Source organism: Emydura macquarii, unplaced genomic scaffold (genome assembly GCF_026122565.2).
Source record: "Emydura macquarii macquarii isolate MOO-44397 ecotype Brisbane River unplaced genomic scaffold, CSIRO-AGI_Emac_v2 contig_2734, whole genome shotgun sequence".
Lineage (NCBI taxonomy): Eukaryota > Metazoa > Chordata > Testudines > Chelidae > Emydura > Emydura macquarii.
In genome coordinates, this window is record NW_027132871.1 from 658,451 (window position 1) to 673,961 (window position 15,511).

Here is a 15,511-nt window from a genome sequence, read left to right on the forward strand (position 1 = left end):
CATAGAAACCCCAAGCATTCCAAGCAGTTCCTATTTGATGGACGTGTGGGGATTTAGCCAGACCAGTAGTGCGCTCTCTCTCGCAACGGTAATTGCATTGCTGTGCCATCCTGCAGCTTCTCCTCTAGTGCCACTCAGGTTGGCAGCACTCTGCAGCAACATTGCCAGTCAGTTCTCTAGCCAATTAAAACAGAGTCTGATTCCCAAGCTGGGTTATAGCTCAGGTTTTAGGACTGTGATGACTTGCCACAAACTTTATCAAAGGATCAGGAGCTTTCCAAGAATAGGCTGAGCGTGTCAGTTTGATACTTCCAAGATCTCAGAACAGATTCAGTCTCACCACCCTCCTTCTCCAAAACGCCAATAGCTACACGGTGGTATCTCATTAATAATCTACCTTGCCTTATTACAATGAAATTATTCTTCTCCATCATATGCCATCCATATTCCTCTTCCAAGAATATGCCAGGGCCTCCATTAATGGCATCCTCTGTTTGTCAGGACCACAAAGTAGAAATTGCTTGAAACGCACCTATTCCCTTGGGCATATTATGTTCGTATTCAGAACACACTTCAAAACAAACAGCAGGGTAAGAAATCTCCCTGGTATTTTAAATATGCACATATTTTATTAACCATTTGATAAATACAACTCCATCAATAGTCCATTCAGCATGCAATCACAGAATACAAACCAGGGACTGTTAACACCAACAGGATTTTCCTCTTCCCAGATAGTCATTTAACCATGGATAAGCCCTGAAAAAAAGTTTAAAGAGCCATAAATACAAAGGAACCCACAAAATTGTTTTGCTGCATGAGCAAGTATCTGCTGGGCATAGAAATGTAGGTGAAAACTGAAATAGTTTAAACTGCATGAAGCTTCATTTTAAAGTTGTAAACTGGTGGGAAGAGACCTAGGGCCAGATCCTCAAGAAGAACAAATTGGCTGACCAGTAATTCTAGGGAACAGGAGATTTTACAAACAAGAGAGCCCCTGGTGATATAAAGGAGAAAGGGAGTCCTATTGATTTACACTAGCTGAGGATATACCCCTCAATCTGAATAAAATTTCATTTCATTGTAATATTGTAGAGGTGGAGCAACAGAAAGCAGTTTCCTTCCCTGGAAGATTTCCAGGAGACGTGTGTGGGAATTGCTGCTGTTTGCCTACTACACACACACACACACGCACACAGGTGAGTAGCATGAAGCCCTGGGAATAGGAACCACTGGCAAGACAGCTCCTGAAAAATCAGGTGGGTAAGGGAGGTTGGGTGCAGAGAGAAAGGAGGAGGCTGACTCCCCACCACCACCACCACAACCACACCCCCGCCCGCAAAGGCCCCAGGAGCTATAATATTTGTTTGTGGATTGCTGGGCTCCATGGGGATTTCAAAGTCATAGGCCTAGCCTTCTCAGTCCAGTCGCAAACCCCTCACCTTGAGACAGAAAAGCCACAAAGACACCACGCATTTTAAACTGGACTTTCGGGAGCAGTCTCTCTTTCCCCAGGACATGAAGGGGGTGATAATGATTTGGCTTGGTGTTAAATTCTCTCTGCTGTTCACCAATGCTGGAAAGCAAGTCATTTCACTGCTTCGATAAATGTGCTGACCTAATAAGCGACACTGGCACACAGAGACAGCAAGTCACGGCAAGCAGCTCCAGTGAGTACATTCAAGTTGTTTCTTGCTGTTTAGCATAAATGCCCAGACTCATATCAGCTCCATTCAATACACTGGGGAATGGGCCTGGGCAAGGGTTGGGAGGCTAAAAAGGTAGAAAAAACAACATTTGCAGATTCTTTGCAAATTGAAAACTACATTACTGGCATGGAAAAAGATTTTCAAGACTTTGCTATAATACTATTACCAACAATGTAGAGTGTGAGGAAAATAAAACCTATCATTACCGTGTCCTTATAAAGAAGTCTCACCGGTTGGTATTGCTAGATGTAAGCAGAACTGAATTAGCAGTCCCCAGGGAGAAATACCTTAGGTTGTTGATTTTGTTTGAGCAACATGTTTTCTGCTTCATTGTACTTAATGTACTTTATGACTATACGGCATAAACTCTCTCTTTCATGAACACACACCTACATACATAAAATACACACACACACACACACACAGAAAAAGGGCTTACTTATAAGGTAATAATGTATGTAAAGAAGGTATTACACATACATATGCAACAATTCCAAAGACGACACGATCTATTGCATTTGAATCACTCAAGTGCCACTCACTACTGCATCCTGAACAGTGTTTGGTGTGTATTTCTAAACGATACCAACTTTGCAAACATCGAGGGGAGGATGGGGTTTTGTGATGGTAAGTGAAATATCAGGCCAGTTCTTGCTCCATCCAAGCTCTCTCCTGTCCCAATCCTGGGGTTGGCTGGCCACTGGGATGATCCTGAGATAAAGCAAAGCAGTCTGAAGGCTGCTCAGCTTTGTGCTGGCTACTAACAGATTCAAACGATTGCTGTAGTGACCTCCAACTGCCTAGGCATAGCGCTGTCCAGGCTACATCCATGGGCATAGTTGGGGGGGCATTGTGCAAGCTTCAGGCAGGTGTGGAATTTGCTCCCCCGTGCGTGGCCCCGTTGGCCTGACTGTAGCTGCCCCTCCAAATATAGAAGCCAAACTTTGCCGATGGCTACGTCCCATTTCTCCCAAGCACATCCCCAGTCTCAGGAGGGCTGCTAAACTCCTCTCAGGGACACTCGCACGCATAGGTTGGAAGACTCCTGAAGGAGCTGGATCCACTAGCTTTCTTGCTGCTGAGCAGCTCACAGCAGCTAGCGTGGGGGTGAGGATCAGCCCTTTAATTTTTTCAGGATCAAAACCCATCATTGTAAAAAGCAGGCAAGTACATTTTGTGTCTGAGCTGATAAATTTTGCAATGCTTCAGTACACACTAAAATTGGTAGTTTACATCCTTGTCAGTGGGTGCTGTGGACTCATCAAGACCCAAGATGTATTACCTTTTTATATATATTATAATATACATGTATACATGTGTCTGTGTGTGTGTGTGAATACACACACACACACACACACACACACACACACACACAGGAAATACAAGGTAATTCCCTTGTGGGACTCTGGTAACGCTATCTATTACACACACCACTAAAATTCAAATTCTGCAGATGGATCTATGCTGGCAGTTTCCTAAGATGGAAATGTTTTTGTTTAAGATATTTTCTTTTTACATTCTACTGACTGCTTGGTTGTGGATGAATCCAACTATTTGACCGTTATCCCAGGCCTCTAACATTAACCAATCCAATTCAATTTATTTTAGATTTTGGCTCCTATGAGCTATAGAGAGCTCTTAATCAGAGCTGCCAGGGTCCACAATGATCAATGAAAATATATATAATCTCAGCCTCTGCATTCATAAAGTGCAGTTGTGCTATCTCCTGTCAGCCACGCAGAGAAAATACAACAATCAGCAAGTGAACAGAATTAGTAACTAAGGTCTAACTGCGGGGCCATTCCTACCCCTGTAACCTGTTGTATTCATTTAGATGGAACATATGGGCCCAAGAGAGTCAAAATTGCTAACATGACCCAATCACTGTCCAAGATTAAACACTGTTAAATAAGATTTGATATGCATACGCCTCAGCCTGCTTAGTATCATGGCAAACATCATTATTAAAGATGCAGAAAAGGAAAAACAGTTCATATGTTACAGTCCGAATGCTTTAAGTAAGGCTTTCATTTTAACAGCATCCCCTATTCTCTTTCCCGGGAGAGAGTTTCTAGAAGGAACCTCCCTCCCCTTCGGCTATTTCTACACTATCAGCTAGGAGTGGGAGTGCTCTGCTCGTGTACACAGACTCACGCTAGCTCTTGTCAAGGCAGTGCAAGTATAAATAGCAATGCTGGTAGCAGTAGCAGGGGGGTGGCTGAGCCACTGTAAGTACAACCCGGCATGAAACCCGTGAGTATGTACTTGGCCCAGCTCAGCCGTGCCTCTGCTGCTACTGCGGCTACACTGCTATTTATACTCGCGCTAGCTCGCTGAGAGCAGCATGAGTACACGTGCAGGAGCAGGGGAAATCACACCTCTAGCTCCCAGTGTAGACATAGCCCATGTTGGTATCAAAGATGGTAATGACTGTCCTTTTGTGGGGAGAAGAGAGGAAATTAATTGGGATGAGCTAGAGCTCTTCTTATTGCTGAAATCCAATCCAATTTCCTAGAAGATAAAACAAGGCAAATCACATATGAGGGAAGAGAAAAGAACAGCAAAGATAGAAAAAGCAGTTCCTGTCTCTGCTCTTTACTGTCACTTGCAATCTCACTGATGTAAAAACACAGGCTCAGCACATGGTTCTATCAACAACTCTGGTATGTTTACAGTGCAATTAAAAACCTGTGGCTAGGCTAAGAGGCTGTTTAATTGCAGTGTAGACATCTGGTCTCGGGCTGATGCCTGGGCTCTAGGATCCCACAGCCCGAGTTGGAGTCCGCTGTCCATGGGTGTCTAATTGCAGTGTAGACATACCCCAGAAAACTGGCAAACTTGCACCAGTTTTGGGCTGTTTAAGGCATTGTTTTCAGCTACTTCACTGGTCGCAGGTTTACAGTAGTGTTACAAAATATACAGTCTTGGCCAGCTAGACTTATTAAACAGAAAAGAAAATATTAGGTGTATTGGGCTGCATTAGTAGAAGCATTGCCAGCAGATCAAGGGAAGTGAGGCCATATCTGGAGCATTATGTCCAGTTTGGGGCCCCCCACTACAGAAAGGATGTGGCCAAATTAGAGAAAGTCCAGCGGAGGGCAATGAGAATGATTAGGAGGCTGGGGCACAGGACTTATGAAGAGAGGCTGAGGGAACTGGGCTAATTTAGTCTGCAGAAGAGAAGAATGAGGGGGGGATTTGATAGCAGCCTTTAACTACCTGAAAGGGGTTCCAGGGAGGATGGAGCTAGGCTGTTCTCAGTGGTGGCAGATGACAGAACAAGGGGCAATGGTCTCAAGTTGCAGTGGGGGAGGTCTAGGTTGGATATTAGGAAAAAAAAATTTCACTAAGAGGGTGGTGAAGCACTGGAATGGGTTACCTAGAGAGGTGGTGGAATCTCCACCCTTAGAGGCTTTTAAGGTCCGGCTTGACGAAGCTCTGACTGGGATGTTTTAGTTGGGGTTGGTCCTTGCTTTGAGCAGAGGGTTGGACTCACTAATGCACCGTATTAGTTTAAATTTAAAGTTTCTGTCATCTCTTTTCTTATAGTCCTTAGACAAGTTTAATTTATATCCCAAGTCCAAACCAATGGAAAAACCTGAAACAACATACTGTAGGTAGCCCCAGAATTTACTGATATAGATACACCCAAACTCTTCTGCATGCTGTTACCCATCTTCTGCTTGGAATGGTTAATCAAGAAATGAACTATTTCTATTTTAAAATAGTTTTGCTCTTCAGAATAATCAAATAGCTCTGTGACCCATGTGAGATGTAATGTACAATAAATCCCACTTCAAAAAAAGTCTCAAAGTAATAAAACCATCTAGTATGCAAAAATATATAATGAATTTATTTTAAAGGAATACCATCCCTGTTCAGCAAAGCATTTAGGTATGTCTTTAATTTTAAGGGCTATGATGAATTCAGGCATAAATAGGGACTGGCTTCCTCATGTTCTTAAAGTTAAGCATGTGCTTAAATTCTTTGTTGACTTGAAACCTAAGTAACTTGTTAAAAGAATCATCTTAACATACAATAGAAAACTTCAAGGGAGTTTTGAATCAGCTAATAGCTTTACCTTCTTTAAACACCGTGTAACTCATGGGTTTATATGGAGCGCAGTCTGTGGAGTAAGTGTTTTTTCTGATCACTTTTGGATGATTTTGGACCATGTTTTCAAGTTCAGCCTAGGTTGTAGGGATCAAAAGTCATTGCTGTCTGATTGAGCTTTAGTGTCTGATCTGAAATGATGTAGACACTTGTCCACTGGAAACTTGATTCAACACAGTTTGCACCTTCCTTGACCATTTCAGCAAAGACTTCAGTGAGTGAAGGGGCATTCAGGAATGAACCACCTGCTCATTGCAATACAGTTGTTTCTCACCAGAGCAGAGTAAAAAAGGCACAGCGACAGAGTAAGCTGAGGAACCTTGCATTCTTGATGCTGCTGATGGCTGTACTTTACCTGTTCTGTGGATAAATGGAGAACTTCAATTTCTAATAGAGATGGGACAAAACAAATACTCTTGAACCTTGAGGAACTTTGGCTATGGAGTCCAGTTTTTGGCTTGGGTCCATCATTAGTTTCTAGAGAAGACAATCTATCACCTTTCACTAGTAGTACATTCTTTTATCTATCATGTTTTTATTTCCAGGGCCCTGAAAAACCCCCATTCCCTTCTCTAACTTGTTAATTGCTTTGAGTAAAGCAGGGATGTGTTATTAGTTAAGCACAGCTGGGACTGTAAAAGACACTCAAGTTCCAGGTCAGTGAGACCTGGCATGTTAATCCATATCACACAACAAACCACTCATTCCATTGGAAACAATATCTCCTACAATGAGAGCTAATGATTGTGCATGTTCTGTGGCTCTGTTACCTCACATTAATATGGAACATAAGGCATGCCAACTCTCCATCAACTCAATGGAAAAGTGCGTTCTTTGAGCCTCCATGTGCCAAGATCAATACAATTAGCATTCTAGAATACATCTGTTACTATCACAGTATCACTAACCTCAGTGACTTGAGAAGTAATTTTATAGCATTAAGAGACTCCACAAGTGTCAAGATATGGGGAGAACCACATTAGTTTATACATAGTTTCCAGTACCTGGTTGGATTTCAGAAAGATGCTGTCACTGCAGATGCTTTTACAATTAATCAGACTCTTGTCTTTTCATTTGGAACAGCCACCATCTGGTAGTGTTTTTTCTGGAGCTGAAAACAAGGGTGTTTTGTGTTAGTGATCAGCACCGTATCACTGAAGCAGCAGCAATAGCTACAAGAAAGGTTGAACTGTAGGAAGCAGATCCGGAAATACAAGATGTGTTGGATGGGTGCAGAAGGGGAAAAGACATAATAAAACACATGCAGAAAACAGAAAAACAAGCTTAGAGACCAGGCACCAAATTCTTGCCCAAATTACATAGCACAACCCACTGACTTCTTGGGTAACATTGAGGAAAGAATTTGGCCTCAATTTTAAGCCATGAGGGATGGAAAAAATAGAAACAGATGAAAATCACCTAGGCTTGCATTGCTTATTTGCACAGCACAGAGAGTTCCAATTTGAAATATCTATTTCATTTTTGTTTTCCACTCCCAGCATTTGTTTAATTAACTCTCCCACTTGGAAGAGATGTATGCTTGGGTGCTCTGTTGAACGGCTAAAATGTTGGACACTGTTCAGCAGTGCTTGGCTTATCTTGGCTCATCTTCCCCAAGTAATTGAGTACGTTGCGTTATTAAGATAGATAGCTATTAACCCCCTATTAGGGTACATACTTATAGTCTTGCAGGGGATTCTAACTGGGGCGGCTTAGCCTCTGATGCTGCTCACACTGCCGCAGCTACGCTTCTGGTTTTAGTGCGCTACCTCCATCAGAGCTCGTGTCATGGGTATGTCTCCTCAAGCTGGAATTAACCCCTTCAAGCTTACCCCAGCCATACTGGGACAAGGGGTCCACTTACCGCAGGTGGTGCCTCCTCCTAAGGGATTAGCTCTGCCAGGCATTGCACCCTCCCTTGGCGAGGTCTTCACCCATCCTGTCTTGCCCTATGACCCCTCTCGCTCCATGAACACCAGCCTCCTTTTTGTGACTCAGTCCTTCAGCTAGCTCACTACATGACATCCCCTTTTGGGGGCAACCCAAAGTCCTTCCACACATACCATCTCAGGCAGTCTTCTCTGGCACTGCCCTTATGGTGTCACTTCCCCAGTGGCCAGCAGAAAAACTCAGGCCTGCCCACTATTCTGGGTTCCACTCCAGGAATCCTATGCCTGCACCTGTGGCCTGCTTTCTCACAGCCCTTGTTGCTCCTTTCCTGGACTCCTTCCTACAACTCCTGGTTCTGGTCCTTTCTCTAGCTGTACCAGCTCCAACCCCTCCTCCCTCTTCTCAGGGAGTGGCTGCAGCCTTTCTCAGCAGCCCTCTATTGCCAGCTTCCTGGCTTTATAAGCCCCAGCTGAACCTGCTTTCCATCAATTCCCTGCTCCCTGGCTCCCCCTCCAGCTGCAGCTGTGGAGTTAACTGGCCTGCCTGACCATCTTAACCCCTTTCAGTCTTGTGTGGGGTGGACACCTCATCACACATAGCCTTAGTTTGCTAGTGCTTAGTGTACTTTGGTGACTCACCTATGCCTGTAAGTGTGGATTTTATGAAGGGGCTTAAGGGCAGCTCCTTCTCTGACTATAAAAGTTCACTGCATCCTTTGCGTCTTATTCAATGATGTCAAAACAGATTTAAATCAGATAGCACGTAGGGTCACATTTTCAGACGTGCTCAGGACCAGATTTTCAACTGCCCAACACCCATAACTGAGACAATATTTTCAAAGAGCTCAGCTCCTACATAGGCATCTAATATGGGCCGGATTTTCAGAAATAGTCAGCACCCAGGAGCTCCCACTGTGACACTTACAGTCAGACAGTCATATGAGCTCATCATGTTGGGTGCTGGCTCTGAGCATTTTAGAAAGGCTGGCCACTGAAGGTCCAATCCAAAGCTAGCTGAAGGCTGTGGAAAGACTCCACATTCTTATCGAGGTGTCTAAATGGGAGCTGAACTCCTGCAAAATCTGGCACCATTTGTGGGTGCTGAGCCCTTCTGAAAGCTCTGGCCCCAGTGAACAGGTTGGTATCATAGCGTGTGTGGAAGACATGTCTCCAGGACATTGGCTACTGGCTCATATGATTACATTGACAACCCCTCCTTGGTGCCACCACCGCTTCTGTGAGCATGGGGCACAGACAGCACTCCTGAGCACGAGATAAATGCTGGCATGAGAAAAATCCATTTAGCTCTACAGTAGACTGACTGATTCATGCCGTGAAGCTCACGAAATGAAAAGAAAAGAAAAACAATTAAATATATTCTGATCAGTCACACCACTGAAAACCTACAGAGCAACATTTCATTATTTTGTTGTGGTTAAACCACAAGACTGGCAGGCATCTGAGGTCTATGCCTAGCTCTGCTGCCCTTGAGTAAGTCAATTAACCTCTCTGTGCCTCAGTTTCCCTACTTGGGCTAATAATGCCTCTCTGCCTCCCGTGGGCATTGTGAAACTTAATTCTATAACGTTGCAGCATTCTTTGAGATTCTCTGATGGAAAGTGCTATCTGCTGCCACTGCTTTTTTCATTATCACAAGTGTAATGCACACAGATTTAAACACTAGAACTAAGGGCAGCAGCTGTTTTTTTCAGAAAGACTTGTATGGAGCTGTGCAGCAGTGAAGTATATACCGTGCAGAAATCTACATTACTGGAACGCTATTGTTCTAATTTAATGCCCAGAAAAGTCTAGACATTCCAAGTTAGGGATCCAGGGCAACCTAAAGTCTGCCCTCTCACATATGCATTCTAGTGCAATGGTTCCCAAACTCTACCACGTTGCGTACCACCAGCATAAAACACCACCACCTGGAGTAGCAACACCTGGAGGGGTGAGGGGAAGGGGCAGGGCTGGGAGGGGGGAGTGGCCTCTGTGCTGCTTGGGGGTGGGCCGGCGCTGGAGCGGCTCCTGGCCAGCTGCTGTGTGTTCGGGGTAAAGGGGGACAGAACGGTCGGGCCACCATGCTCCTTGGGGGTGGGGCCAGTGCTGGAGCGGCTCCTGGCCAGCCTCTCACCAGCAGGTGGACACATACCATTGGGAGGTGGCCTGCGTACCATCGGTGGTATGAGTACCATAGTTTGGGAACCGCTGTTCTAGTGCCTTTCATTACAGTGGGCAATGAGACATACTGTTTGCCAGATATTTTTTCTTTAAATATGGATTGACTAAACAAAACCCGCACCTTAAACATTAAAAAAAAGTCGGCACTAACATGACATTTGCAGACCATCCCATTGTTCACGCTGTGTGTGTCACATCCCTCCCATCCAACCCTTTGTGTCTCTGGTCTATTTATATTGTAAACTCTTTGGGGGCTGGGATTCTCTCTTACTCTGTATATGTACAGCGCCTAGCATAATGGGGCCCCATTTCCAGTTAAGGTGCCTAGGTGTTGCTGTAATACTAATAAATAAGTAACAATAGTCATATAAAGAAGTATAGAAATAGTTCACACACTAACAGTATTAAACAGATACATAGGAGGATCCATGTTGGCCTGTCTCTCCAAAATGGGGAGAATGTATTTGTTTTGTTTTCAAAAGACTGAAGTCAAGTAGAGATCTATATGTTTTAAGAGCAAAGTTATGTGAAAACATGTCTGGCAATGTCCATTATATTTCCTCACTGCTCACTCCTCAATTGCTCCCCACACACTCCCATGTTCACATTCCTTCCCCTCGTCCTCCCTGAAATAACCTGGGATGGAAATGCTTTTTCTTACCTGTTTGTTTCTTGCCTGTACTGTTAAAGCCCAAATTGCCATCTTTCACTGAGGTTTGCCACTTAGAGGAAGCATGACTTACAGAGACATTTGCCTCTGTCCTACTCTTATTCTCTTCATTCTGTATCTTTCTTTTTTTCCAGATTCCCTTTTCCATCATAACACCAACAACATACTAAAATTCCTTTGGGAGGAGGACTCTGGGGGCTGCTGTTTGTCTCTTCCAACCCCACCACTATTGACCTTGAGGATGGGAGCTCTTCAGGCTGCTTTGATGGTGATGCTGCCCTTCAGGCTGGTCCTGAAGAGTTAATCCTTATTATCTTGGTCATTCTCTCTCATGTGGCCAGATGGACTCTTTTTTTTGGGGGGGGGGGGAGCCAATGAATGGGCTCCCGCAGCAAAGTGAACTCAGTTGAAGGGATCTTTACCAGCTGCTCTTCTATCCTAGGGGCTGGGCTTCTGGACTATGGCCATCCCTTCCGCTTTTCATTGCAATGTCCTCGCCTCCTCCTGCTACTTCACCAATCCAGTGATAGGCTGGCACTCGGCCTGCAGCAATCCGACACTTTTCAGCCAGCAGGTGACACTGAAGAGACAGGCATTAGTACCAAAATGCTTTTGGATTTTTGAACTAAAGTCTCATCAAATCAGAATTCCTTCAGAATGCTAATTGTTATTGTTTACTCATGACAATGCTGAAAGAGGCGAGTTCACACCAGAGGTCTCTCGTTTGCCAAAACCAATAGTTCTAAATGTGGTGGGAAAGGAATTCACAGATGGCGCTTTGTCTGTCGGGTTATAGCCTGAAGTGAACACAAGGCAAACCTTAACTACAGTATACCTTAACCTAAAGCAGTGTGGCCATGACAATAACAGACGTACTATTTATATATTGAGGCGATGGGTTGATGGTAAAGGGCTACACAATTTGGCATGATTTAAAATCTCCTTTTCAGAGACATGAGGCTGAACTAACCAAGGCACTTACAAGCCAGCACGGAGATACATTGGCAGAGCTGTGTGGAGAATTATGCAGATTTTCTGCCTGGATCTGTACAACGCTTTATTGGAGAGCAAATGTTACTTTCCTCATTTTTATGAGCACCAAATTCAACTTGTAAGTATAAAAAAATCTGCACTCTGCATTTTTCTTGCAAGCAAACAAAATGCACACACAAATACTGACTAATTTGCCTTAAACATTTACTTCCTCAGAAGCAGTGAGCCTGGCACCCAGTCAGTTTCTAAAATAACCCATTAACAAGTCATGTGAACTGCCTCTAGGCATACTCCAGCTGTTTCATTGGGTAGCGCCCTTGACCTTTGCACTGCTCCTTTAATGCTCATCTGGTGAATCAACCCATTTGGGATCTGTAACGCTGCTGTTACAGCTCAGGGCAATTGCACTTGTATTTCCTGCTCATGGTCCAGCCAGGGCTCCCACTCAACGCGCCTGGCCTGTCATGTCTCTTAGGCAGAGACCCCGTGTATCTCTCCTGCTTGACTGGGTTCGGTCCAGGCTGCACAATTCCCTGCCTACACTGTGAATTCCCATCATATCAGTCTGCCTCAGCAGGCCTGCTTTGCTTTTCTCTTCAGAGACTATACACAGCATAAGTGCCCAGTTATAAGATACCACACAGTTTTTTCTAAGCAAAGTATTACAAAGAAAACACATTCAAACAATAAAAGGACCTAAATACATGCTAATAAGCTTACCAGAAATCACCACTCCGCCACAGTTCCAACAAGGGCTCTGCAGGTGGGCAGGCCTTCAAACCTTATACAGGGGTTGTTCTGTGGTACCAGCTCATGAATGGCTTGGCTAAGGACTGACTCTTGGCTCAGCGTCACTCCTTTATACACTTGGAGTCTTTGATCTGCAGAGACATGAATAAGGCATCAGCTAGACAACGATCCCCTTCTCAAGGCAACTCTTCCTAAATTTGGGTCTTTGTATAACTGGCGGTGATAATTTGCATTCACCTCCCCCAGGTATTTCCTAGGAACCCCACTTAACTTTGTTTGTCTGGCATGTTGTTTAAAATTAGCCTTTGAAGCGCAGAACCCTTCCAACGGTTTACATTGGCCATGTCTCCACTCTAGAGAAGTTACATACCACCCCTTTAAACTTTGCATTTTTAGTACACAATGACCTCCTAAATTCAATACAGTTTAACTAAATCTAGTGAGGTTTGTCCAGGGTATTGTAGGAAATGACCATATCTGTCACAGCACCAACATTCCTTCCGTCCCCCCCACCCATGGGCAGTTACTAGACCTTGACTTGATGCTTAGCCACTGCTTGGAGGCTGGAACAGACCGGTAACGTTCAGCCCTCATCCTAGGACTGACTGCCTGCTGAGCCTCCTTCTTTACGCTGACTAATGGACATTTTCATGGAAAATTTGTCCCTTTCCCCCCTCAGTTGAAACATCTCAAAATGCGAATTTTTGAAACTGGCTTTAAGACCACTGTTCCTATTATATTTTGAGTGAAACCACTGCCTGCCCAAAGTGGAATCTAAGCGATGCAGTGTTAAAGAAAATGTTCCATACGAAATTCATACCAAAACAAAGAAAGGAAATACAAGCATAACGGTGTAACTGGCAGCCCAGGAGCAACATCCTACCTCCATTGACGTTCATGGCAAAACTCCCATTGACGTCACCCCTTGATTTTATAAGGGTGAACTTGTAGCTCTTTATGGCAAGAGTACTCAGTGCTAGACTAATTCCACTCCCTGTGAACTGATGTTAATGATGAATAATACTGAGCACTGTTGAAAATCACACCTATGACTTTAAATTAAAGAAAAAGCCCTCTAATTTTCTACATGCAGTTTTGCACATGCCCATTTGTGTGCCACACACGCATTTCCATGTGCCAATAAAATGATTACTAATCCAATTACTGCATTGCCACATGTAGACAAGGGTGCTGGAACAATTTGTATAGTGGAGATGCTGACAGCCACTGAACACTCCTATATATGATGGAAATCACTTCAAGCCAGAGGGTGCAGCAGTACCCCTATTCCTTGCACCCTTAGATCCAGCACCTATGCAGGCCGACAGCTTTTTAGGTGCACATATGTTGTAAGTGTGTAGGTGCATGGCTAAGCTTGCCTGCATAAGCAGGTGAAGCAGAGCCAATGTCTGAAGATATGGCCCCCAAATGTTCCTGCTTTTGTCACTTCATGCAACAGATTTCATATTTGTAATTAGGCAGAGGTTTGTACTTTACAGTGCCTTTATTTTTTTGTTCTTTCAAAATGGATAATGACAGACTATAAAATATAATAATTTTCTACTAGTAACCTGGCATTCTAGCCAATCCAATGAAAAGAAAATAAGACAAGTATGTGGGAGTTGTTTGTTTTTCGACAGGCTAGAAAAAGAGAAACAGAGGCACAGAAATTTGTTCAAAGTCAGACATGAGGTCAGGGACAGAGCGTTGCGTAGTTGTCTGTTCTCCTAAGTCCCAGTCTAGTGCGCTAGGGAACAAATCACATTGCCTCCCAGATTGCTGAGCAGCTCATTCCTTTCATTCATTCTTTATCATCATCCCATCCTCTTGGCTGCCCTTTTTCCCCTCCTCCACATTATGCTGGCTCTTCTTCTTTATTCCTCTTTTTCTGCTGTCTTTGCTCCCCTGTGTAGTCCACTGGCAATCTGGCGTCCTCCCCATTTCTGAGGGTGAGACCGATTTTGCCTTTAGACTATGTGGTGCTTCTATTGTCAGATTTGAGGCATTTTGAAGGGCAGTGTGGGGAAGCTAGACATGTGGCTGCCTGTACTGTACCTGTTCTGTCCATCAATAGAGGATTTGATTCTCTAGAGCTCACAATCTGGCACCTTTCATGAACACTTAATAAATAAATAAAATGCAGACGACCAGAGAAATCAGATTGGCTCCTTTGCAGCTGTTCCTGTCTCTTGGGCAAATGCATATAATTAGATAGGATTTTTTTTAATTAAAAAACACTTGAATAACCAATTTGGAGCCACTCTAGTCTATTGGATAAATGTGTATCTAGGCAAATTTTAAAATATATGCTTTGTACCAGATAGACTAAAATGAAATCTCAGCTGAACCCTCTGTAGTTTACTGGATGGATGTGCATTTGGGCCAATTTTAAAACATTTTATATAGCCCCTAATCAATGCCCTCTCAGGACTGGTTACACCCAGATTTATTTTTTCAGAGGTGTTTTTATTGCGAATCACTTTAGCGATCTGGGCCAAGCTAGACAGAGAGCACTACCCCACTCTTCTGACTATTCTCTCAGGACCACGCTAAGCTATTCTCTTGTTCATTCCAAGCAATCAAACACTTCTTTTGGCATTTCTGCACACCACTACGTACTCACGCTTGCAACCTGTCTCAGTGAGCTCCTCCTCTTGCAAAAATAGTTATATCTAAACATGGGGATATTTGTCTCACCCCTTTTTTACATGAAGCAACAAAAACACGTCGGATTTACATGAGATTGCACAAACAGGTACATCTTGGTAAGAGCAAGGGACCAGGCTTTGCTTGAACCCAGTGGCCCATACTCTTGACTTTTTAAATTATTTTTTCCCCTTTAATACTCCATATGTTCACATTACAGTCAGGGAACACTAGGAGAGCCCCCCTGTGGTTAATTTTATACCTGTAGAGGCTGCTGGACTGAAACCAAGATTGTGTAGCCTAATGGATAAAATATCTGGTTTATGTTGCCAGGATAGTGAATTCACAACCCAATGGGAGAGGTTATTAGAAAGTCTTCCTCTCATTTTCAAATGGATATCACTATATTTCCAGTGCTTTATCTTTCTTATCCCCAAATGCCTGAAAAATCTTTTGTTCAAGACGCATAAGACAGGATGTTATTCCTCATGTTGTCTGCAGAAATGGTGAGTGTATCTAGGGCAAGATCTTGCATGGGGCTCACCTTCCTCTGACTTTGC

General features: G+C 43.8%; 1 long non-coding RNA gene across 1 annotated transcript; it reads right to left on the reverse strand.

Moving 5' to 3' along the window:
• Positions 1-625: 625 nt before the first annotated feature.
• On the reverse strand, positions 626-7,985 carry LOC137165042 (uncharacterized). Its single transcript, XR_010923270.1, has 4 exons — positions 7,886-7,985; positions 6,827-6,933; positions 5,791-6,182; positions 626-759 (listed from the first exon to the last, which is right to left on the reverse strand). It is a non-coding gene; the product is annotated as an uncharacterized lncRNA (long non-coding RNA).
• Between the last annotated feature and the right edge of the window lie 7,526 nt (positions 7,986-15,511).